We start from the raw sequence: 8850 nt of genomic DNA, 5'->3' as shown, positions 1-8850 counted from the left end.
GGCTTGGTGGGCGTGGCTTGGTGGGCGTGGCAGGGGAAGGATACTGCAAAATCCCCATTCCCTCCCTACTCCTGAGGGAAGGAGATTGCAAAATCCCCATTCCCTCCCCACTCCTGGGGAAAGGATACTGCAAAATCTCCATTCCCACCCCACTGCTGGGGAAAGGATACTGCAAAATCCCCATTCCCTCCCCACTTCTGGGGGAAGGATATTGCAAAATCCCCATTCCCACCCCACTCCTGGGGGAAGGATATTGCAAAATCCCCATTCCCTCCCCACTCCTGGGGGAAGGATATTGCAAAATCCCCATTCCCACCCCACTCTGGGGCCAGCCAGAGCTGGCATTTGCCGGTTCTCCGAACTACTCAACATTTCCGCTACCGGTTCTCCAGAACCCGTCAGAACCTGCTGGATTTCACTCCTGGGTTGGACTAGAAGACCTCTAAGGTGTCCCCTTCCAGCCCTAGGATTCTAAGTCCGCAAAGCTCCTTTCTGCGCTGTCAAATCCGGTACGCAACAAGCCACAACCGGTGTGAGCTGTGCACGTGTGAGGGCCCCACTTTTGCTGGCTGCCTTGTGCAAGACAAGATTAGGGAAGTTGAGGGTGTACATCTGCTTTTCTATCGGCGTTTTTCCCCCAATAATTTAGGAACTTTTGGTAAACATCCAAGGAAGCTCTTTTCCTTGGAACCATTATGAAAAATAATATTTCTCCCCTGGATAAATCTCCTAGGGTTAGGGTCTCCTAGGAGGGTGTTCGGCTTGGTTAGGGGGAGAGATGGTCCTCATGGAGCCTAGTTCCAACCTTCCTGCCCCACACATCCATCAAAAGTCCCGCGCGATCCTGAAATACAGCGGATCCTCGATTTACGACCCCTAATTGAGCCCAACCTTCCCGTTGCCGAGGGAAACCTTCGTGAAGTGAGCTTTGCCTAGTTGCACGGTCTTTTCTCGCCACCGTCGTTGAGCGGTTTTCACGGCAGCGGTTCAGTGAGCCACACGCAAGGTCGTTAAGTGAATCCAGCTTCCCCGTTGCCGCAAAAGGGAGGGGGAATCACGTGACACACACACCCCTCCCCGGGAGGCTGCAACCGTCATAAGTACATGCCAGTTGCCACGGTTTCAAGTTCTGGTCAAGCCTCCTTTTTCGGTGCCGTGGGAACTTCGAGCGGTCACTAAGCGGGACGGTTGTTAAGTCGAGGACTGTCTGTCATAAGGTCTTGCAAATAAGGCACCGAAATCTTTTATCTGACATTCAATCATCCCCAGACATCTCCCTCCCTGGGAGGAGGCCCAGTGCCTCTCTGCATGAGTCAGCCCCTTTGGCTGTCCTCCTCTTAAATTTCGGAGCGATGACCAAGCCCATGACTCACAGCGAGCAGCACCCAGGGAGGAGGTCAGGATGCCACCCAAACACCCTGAAGCCAAAGACAAAAGACAACACAACACAACAACAAGTGGCAACGGCAAAGGGTTACCCGGGTTTCTTTATTTGGGAGTCTCCTTGTCCAGGAAAAATTTGGGAAGAACTCTCTCCCCCCTGCAGGTGAAAGGAGAAGTTAATTAAAGAATTAATTAATACTCTCCTCGTGTGTCCCCCGAATCCTCCCACCCAAGTTTCCTTTCGCCAACTGCCCCTTAAAATGAAATATTATGAAAAGTATTACAAAGCACCTAAAAAAATGAATGAAAGAAGCAAAAAAATGAAAGAAAGAAAGAAAGAGAAAGAAAGAAAGAAAGAAAGCAGAAGGTAGGAAAGAGAGGAAGAGAGGAAGGGAGGGAGGGTGGGTGGGAAGAAAGAAGGAAAGAGAAAGGGAGGGAGGGAAGGAGAAAGAAAGTACGGAAGAAAAAGGATGGGATGTTTTAAATTTTGGGCCAAACTGTGTAATTCTTTTAACAAATTTTAAATTTTGTATTGGGATGTTTTTCATTTTGGCTGTGCACCTGAGTCCAGCAGGAGAAAGGCGGCGGTATACAAATTGAATAAAATAAATAAATAAATATTAAAAAGAAAGGAGAGAAAAAGAAAGGAGATGGAGAAAGGAAGAAAGGAGGTAGGAAGAAAGGGAAAGAAAAGAATGAAAAAGGGAGGGGATAGAGAAAGGGGATAAAGGAAGAAAAGATAAGGAAAGGAAGGAAGGAAGGAAGGAAAGAAAGAAGGAAAATAAAGAAGGTAGGTAGGAAGGAAGGAAAGAATGAGAGGGAGAAAGGAGATAGACAAAGGAGATAGGAAAAGAAAGAAAGAAGGAAAGAAGGAAAGAAGGAAAGAAAGAAAGATAAAGAAGGTAGGTAGGAAAGAAGGAAAGAATGAGAGGGAGAAAGGAGATAGACAAAGGAGATAGGAAAGGAAAGAAGGAAAGATAAGGAAGGTAGGTAGGAAAGAAGGAAAGGGAGAGGGAGAAAGAAAGGAATCAGAAAAAAGATAGATGAAAGAAAAAGAAAAATTAGAAAGCAAGAAAGAGAAAAACGGGAGAAAAAAAAGAATGATAAAGAAATAAAAAAAAGGAGACCTCCAATTTCTTCTCCAGCAAATAGAAGTACACTTATCAGATTAACCCTTACTTTACAATTCCAAAAAAATCCCAGCTCACTTCTTTCTATTATCCAGATTTTTTTCTAATTCTCCAAACCACAAATCATGATTGCATTTTTTTTCCTGTCTCTTCTGCAAAAGGCCTATCAGGGTTTCCAGTCAAGCATGACCTTAGAGAGCTCTCTTGTCCTTTCTTCTTCTTCTCTGGGTGAAATTCTCTTCTGTTTTTCCAGATCGCAACCCCCTCTCACCCCCCCCCACCTCGCCACACACACACACACACACACACACACACACACACACACACACACTTTTACAATTTGGAAAATGCTCGCTTCTCTTTCTTCTGCCCACTTCTCCTTCTCAAAGCCTACACAATTGGTGAGAGCTGGGCTGAGCCCAAAAGAAAACACAACCCACATCCAGCAGATATTTTCCAAAATATAAAACGGGTCGCCATTTCACTTTTCCATTGGTTGATTTGTTCTTTTGTTGCATTGCAAAACAGCAAAACAGCATTGTTTTGTTGAAGCTTTCTTTCTTTCTTTTCCTTCCTTCCTTCTTTCTTTCTTTCTTTCTTTCTTTCTTTCTTTCTTTCTTTTTCTTTCTTTCTTTCCCTCCCTCCCTCCCTCCTTTTCTTCCTTATCCTCCTTTCCCACTCCACGTAGTGATTTTATTAGGATTTGTGCAAGTGATAACTCACCCAGGATTAAAAAGATTTTAAAAGGTCACTTATTTAAAAACCTAGAATCAGAAGGGGTCTAGTACCACCTTTTCCCATAAACAATTTTTTTTTAAATAAAGGCATCAGCTCAGGGAAAAGATTATTATCTTTTCATAAAATGCATCGAATAGAGCAAGTTTTATCTGACCAAAATAAAATAAGCATTTCGTGTTGTCTTTAGTCTTTAGTCTTTATTTGATTTCTATACCGCCCTACTCCCGAAGGACTCAGGGCGGTGAACAGCCAAACAATAAAATACATAAATACAAAATTTAAAAAACAGAATAAAACCGAATTAAACAAATTTGGCCCAGACAGATTTAAAACACCCAATCTTGCGCAAATGTAAGATTTTAATTTTGCTTCCAGAATTCCTGAGTTTTGCTTACCATAAGCAAGGAACAAAAGTCAAGAAAAGAAAGAGAAAGGGAGAAGAGAGAGTGAAAGAGAAAGAAAGGAAAGTAAGAAAAAAAAGAGAAGGAAAAGAGAAAGAAAGGAAAGGGAGAAAGAGAGAAGAGAGAGAAAGGGAGAAAAAGAAAGGAAAGAAAGAGAAAGAAAGAAAGAAAGGAAAAGGGGAAGGAAGGAGGAAGAAGGAAAGAGAGAGAGAGAGAAGAAAAAAGAAGAGAAAACATCTACTGTACTTATTAACATCTGGCTTAAATGCTTAATAAACCTGCCTAATAAAGCATATTTTTGCCTGCAGGAAAGAAGCATAATAGACGGTTTGCCTGATCTCCCCAGAGAAAATTCCAGAAGCCGGGAACGCGTCTCTTACTTTCCCAGGCTAAAGTGACTCCAACCTAGGAAAACCAAAGAAACCCCCTGAAACCCCCCCTTCCCCGTCCCCAAAAATAAAAAACCAAAAGCAGGATGGAAAAAAAATGCATCTTTGCGCATCACCTGCACGAAACGAAAGCTGAAGTCGCCAGTCCTCACCGTGATTTTTTTCAAGGGTAGACTACTCTTGAACACGGAGCTCGCCGACTAATGGTTTTTTTTTTTTTTTTGCTCCTGAAAGAAGCTTCTTTTCAAACCGGCACCACCCTCACCTGTGTGGCCTTCCACTAAAGACCTGCTGAGAGAGGAAAGCCCTACAGGTAGCATCCATCCTGACCCCTCACCCGTCAAACCCTCTCACCCCCTCCCCTCCCCTCCCTGCCCCTTATCAAAACCCGAGAAAGAAAACAGTGAAACTGCAAATAAACCTAAACTTTCGAAAGTTTGTCTTTCCAGCTCGGATGTGATAAGAATCCTGGCTTTTTCTCAGTTCTCCCTGATTAAATCAAGAATTCCACACGTATTAACACACCTAATCAAAGGCAGTGACACTCGGGTGGGGGGAGGGAGGGAGAGGACGGAAGTGGGGGAGGAGGGGGGTCCAATTGGGATCCATCAGATGCAGAAACTAAGCAAGACGGGAGTTACACGACATCAAAAGGCCTTACTTGGGCCCCTTTTTAAAGTTTTTAAAAGTTTAAAAGGGTCCCTTTTAAAGGACCCCCAAGCAGGAAAACAGGGTGCAAACATGTGACTTTATAAATAACAAACAAATAAAAAGGTTTAGGGGTCCTTGGTGCTCTCTGAGCTTGGTGGTCTTCTTTGCAGACGTCTCATGACCCAACTAAGTAATATAGTCAGTGCTAGAAGGGAGAGGGGTTTGCTGAAAGGAGGAGGAGGTGGTGAAGGACCGTGGGGGTCCTCGGTGCTCTCTGAGCTTCTCTTGAAGACCTTTCATGACCCAACTAGGGAACATCATCAGTCCTACAAAGGACTGAGCAAACCCTACTTCCCTCTAGCCCTGATGCTGTTCCCTACTTGGGTCATGAAACGTCTACAAGAACACAACTATCTGGAACGAGCTCCCCCCGGAGATACGGAGGATCCTGGATCTGCGTACCTTCCGTCGTGCGCTTAAGACGTTCCTATTTCATCAAGCTGGCCTGACCTAAATTTTCCCCCTTTTAAATGGGAATTTTAAATTTGGTTTTAAATTATTGGGGTTTTAAAATGGTTCAGCCAAATTTATTTAATTTGTTTTATCTCTATTTTAAATTTTGTATCTATATGTTTTATTTTACGGCTGTTCACCGCCCTGAGTCCTTCGGGTGTAGGGCGGTATACAAATTTAATAAATAATAATAATAATAATAATAATAATAATAATAATAATAATAATAATAATTTGCAAATTGAAGTTGAGCGACTGTGGAAAAAGAAATCGTGTGTTGTCCCGATTGTAATTGGAGCCCTTGGAGCAATACCCAAAGGGCTACCCCGCTATTTAGAAATTCTAAATTTGCCGGACTTGAACATTTTGACTCTACAAAAAAACCACCTTACTCGGAACAGCTTACATCCTCCGACGATACCTTAACAGTTCCTAGGTCCTTGGTTAGGACTTGAGCTGCTGAGCTATTAACCAGCCTCAAAGGCTGTGAATCTCACTAAAGATTAACTAATAATAATAATAATAATAATTAATAATAATAATAATAATAATAATAATAATAATAATAATAATAATAATAACTACTAAACTCGGAGAGCACCATTTCGAACCCTCTTGACTACAAAAAGGTATTTAGCTTTTGTGCACCTGCTGATTAACGCAGGACGTTGCGTTTTGCATTCAGACCCAGAAAATGCATTCATGCCACATTCCACGTATCAAATCAATAAGTAAACAAAGCGATTTTAATAGAAGCCGAGGCATTGATTGATTTCTAGCTGTGCTCCGAACAAACATAGATTAAAACACAATCAGTACTGTAAACCAAATGTTTCTCAACCTTGGAAGCTTGAAGATGGGTGGACTTTAACTCCCAGAATCCCCCCAGCCAGCAGCCCTGGCTGGGGGGATTCTGGGAGTTGAAGTCCACCCATCTTCAAGCTTCCAAGGTTGAGAAACACTGCAACAAATGGTAGTTAAAAACACACAGTGTCTAGTTTTGAAAGGCCCACAATCAAATCAACGTTCATGCATTCAATGGAGAAGATGGATTGACTATATACAAAAAGAGTATATAGAAGATTCATACAGCTTATGAATGAAATATTTTTAAGTAGTTTATAGTTTTTGAGTTATAAGGAGTTAAGGATTTAGGGAGAAGATGAATGCAATAATTTGTTAGCATATTTTAGCTTTATGTTTGTGAATGCTATACCCTGTGCCTGTTCTGGGAAGTCTAGGGAGGGGGGTGGGGGGGGAAGGAGGGGAGGGGGAAAGGGTGGGGGGGAGAAAATGTTTGTATTTCTTATAAAACTTTTCAATAAAAAAAAAAGTTTATGCTCTTTCTTTCTGCAAAAAAAAAAAGGAAATGAAATTACAGTGGTTTGTGCGAACTAACTCGGCTAACTCGGGTCAAGCAAAGACTGGGGGTTTTTTTTTTCCCCCCATGGGGGGGTGGGGGCACACAAGGAACACAAGTTCCTGTTGCAAAAAGCGAATCATTTGAATTGCACCCAACAGTGAGAATCCGCGTGCAAAACTGCCAAGGGCAGACAATCTGCATTCCCCTACCTGCAGGTCCTCAAACCTTCATCTAACCTCCACAAAGCCCGGTTCTATTAATCCAAATGTTGGTTTTTCTTTCCCCCCCCTCCTTCCCGTTTCCCCCTCCCCATCTCAGCCCCTCTCCGGACTAAGTTTATGGATCAAACGCAACTCCTCCCAGTTGCGCCCGAAGTGGGTTGGTTGGGTGCATAGGATTTCGCGCAAAGCCACTTGGCTCCCGGCGCCTGGCCCAAAGCGAGAGGAAGCGGGGCGCTGTGGGGACCATCCCGGGGACCCTCTCCTCTGCGACCCCTCCCCAGTTTTCTCTACCCTGCTCCCTTTTGCAAGCAATCCTACGTTTGGTTGAGTGGGTGAGAAGCGGCTTACCCCCTTGAAAGGAGCGCCCCGTCGGGGGGACCTGCTGGAAGGGACGCGGGGCTGCCCTCCTCTTCCTACTTCTCCCTTACGACCTGGTGCCCCCTCTCCGCGGGACTACAATACCCATCGCCCTAGTAAATGCGAGCCAAGCCAAGCCGACCGGGAGGGGCGGACTAAGCAGTACTGCTTCCCTCTGCCCCGTTGGACAGTCCTGCTGCGCGGGGATGGGGGGGGGAGGGTCCGAGGACTGCTTAGATGGGGACCCCCGCCCCGTCCCTCATTTCCATCCTCATCCCCCCCACCCAAAAGCAGACGATGCCGACTTATGGGAGGGGAGGAGAAGGCAGGAAAGACGAAAAGGCGTCTGGCTTCCAAGGATCGGGCCCGGAGGGAGGGAGGGAGGGAGGGAGGGGCAGCCGAGGCACCTAGATGGAGACCCCCGCCCCGTTCCTCAATTCCACCCTCCAGCCCCCCCAGACAGACGAGCCAATTTATGGGACGGGACGGGAAGGTAGGAAAGAGGAAAGGGCGTCGGGCATCCAAGGATCGGGCCGGGAGCGAGGGGGCCCAGATAGAGACCCCCGTCTCTTCCCTCAATTCTATCCCCCCCCACCCCTCAATAGACGACGCCGGCTTATGGGACGGGAAGGCAGGAAAGACGAAAGGGCGGCGGGCTTCCGAAGATCGGAGCGAGACCGAGGGAGGGGCGCCCAGATGGAGACCCCCGCCCGTCCCTCAATTCCACCCCCTGGAACGCTACCCACCCCCGAAAAACAGACGATGCCGGCTTATGGAAACCGGACAGGAAGGCAGGCAAGAGGAAAGGGCGGCGGGCTTCCAAGGATGGGCCGGGGAGCGAGGGAGGGGCGCCCAGATGGAGACCCCCGTCCCGTCTCTCAATTCCAGCCCCCCCAAAAACCAGACGATGCTGGCTTATGGGACGGGAAAGAAGCGAAGAGGAAAGGGCGGGGGGCTTCCAAGGATGGGACCGGGAGCGAAGGAGGGACAGACGAGACCCCCGTCCCTCAATTCCACCCCCCACGCCCCCCCCCAAAAAACCCGGCCGAGACGATGCCGGCTCATGGGACGGGAAGGAAGGGAAGAAGAAAGGGCGGGGGGCTTCCAAGCATCGGAGCGGGAGCGAGGGAGGGGCGCCCAGAGGGAGACCCCCGCCCCGTCCCTCAATTCCAGCCCTCCCCCCCAAAAAAGACGATGCCGTTTATGGGACGGGAAGGCAGGCCAGAGGAAAGGGCGGGGGGCTTCCAAGGATGGGAAGGGCGCCCAGAGGGAGACCCCCACCCGCCAGCCCGGACTTACCCGCCCAACCAGGAGCCTGGGCGACCGAGCGCGCCTCCGCCGCTTGTGCCCTCGGGGGAGCCGGGCCGGGCCGGGCAGGGGCGCCGTCTAGTAGCCCAACCGAGCCGCCGCTCACCTGATGGGCTCGGCCAGCCGGGCCGCCGGAGCTTCCGCAGGGAGGAGTCCCGCCGGACCGCCCCCGACGCCGGCCCAGCAGCAGGTGCCTCCCTTCCGGGCCGGGCGGTGCCGTGCAGCGGAGCGCAGCTGGAGAGACCTGCCCGGGGCTGGCGGGACCGGGAAGGCAGCGCAGGGGAGGCTGACCTAGATCTGGGCTCCCCTCCACCTGGGAAAGTTGCTCTCAGGCTTGGAACCTTTGAGATGGCTGGGCTACAACTCCCAGGATCCCCCAGCCGGCATGCCTTAAGA

The 8850-nt window shown here is 48.1% G+C and overlaps 1 protein-coding gene across 2 annotated transcripts in view; it reads right to left on the bottom strand.

Moving 5' to 3' along the window:
• Positions 1-8623, bottom strand: part of IRF5 (interferon regulatory factor 5) — a 42143-nt gene extending 33520 nt beyond the window's left edge. Inside the window, exon 1 of one of the 2 annotated variants that reach the window (XM_034407104.3) lies at positions 8446-8623. The gene's annotated coding sequence lies outside the window, so the exon portion shown is untranslated. Of the gene's footprint in view, positions 1-4157; positions 4333-8445 lie in introns of those variants that run through there. The other variant, XM_034407103.3, reaches the window with a different exon arrangement.
• Positions 8624-8850: the final 227 nt, after the last annotated feature.

This window comes from Pantherophis guttatus, chromosome 7, assembly GCF_059756535.1.
Source record: "Pantherophis guttatus breed Tessera chromosome 7, ASM5975653v1, whole genome shotgun sequence".
NCBI lineage: Eukaryota > Metazoa > Chordata > Lepidosauria > Squamata > Colubridae > Pantherophis > Pantherophis guttatus.
This window is presented reverse-complemented; position numbering and strand designations above follow the sequence as displayed.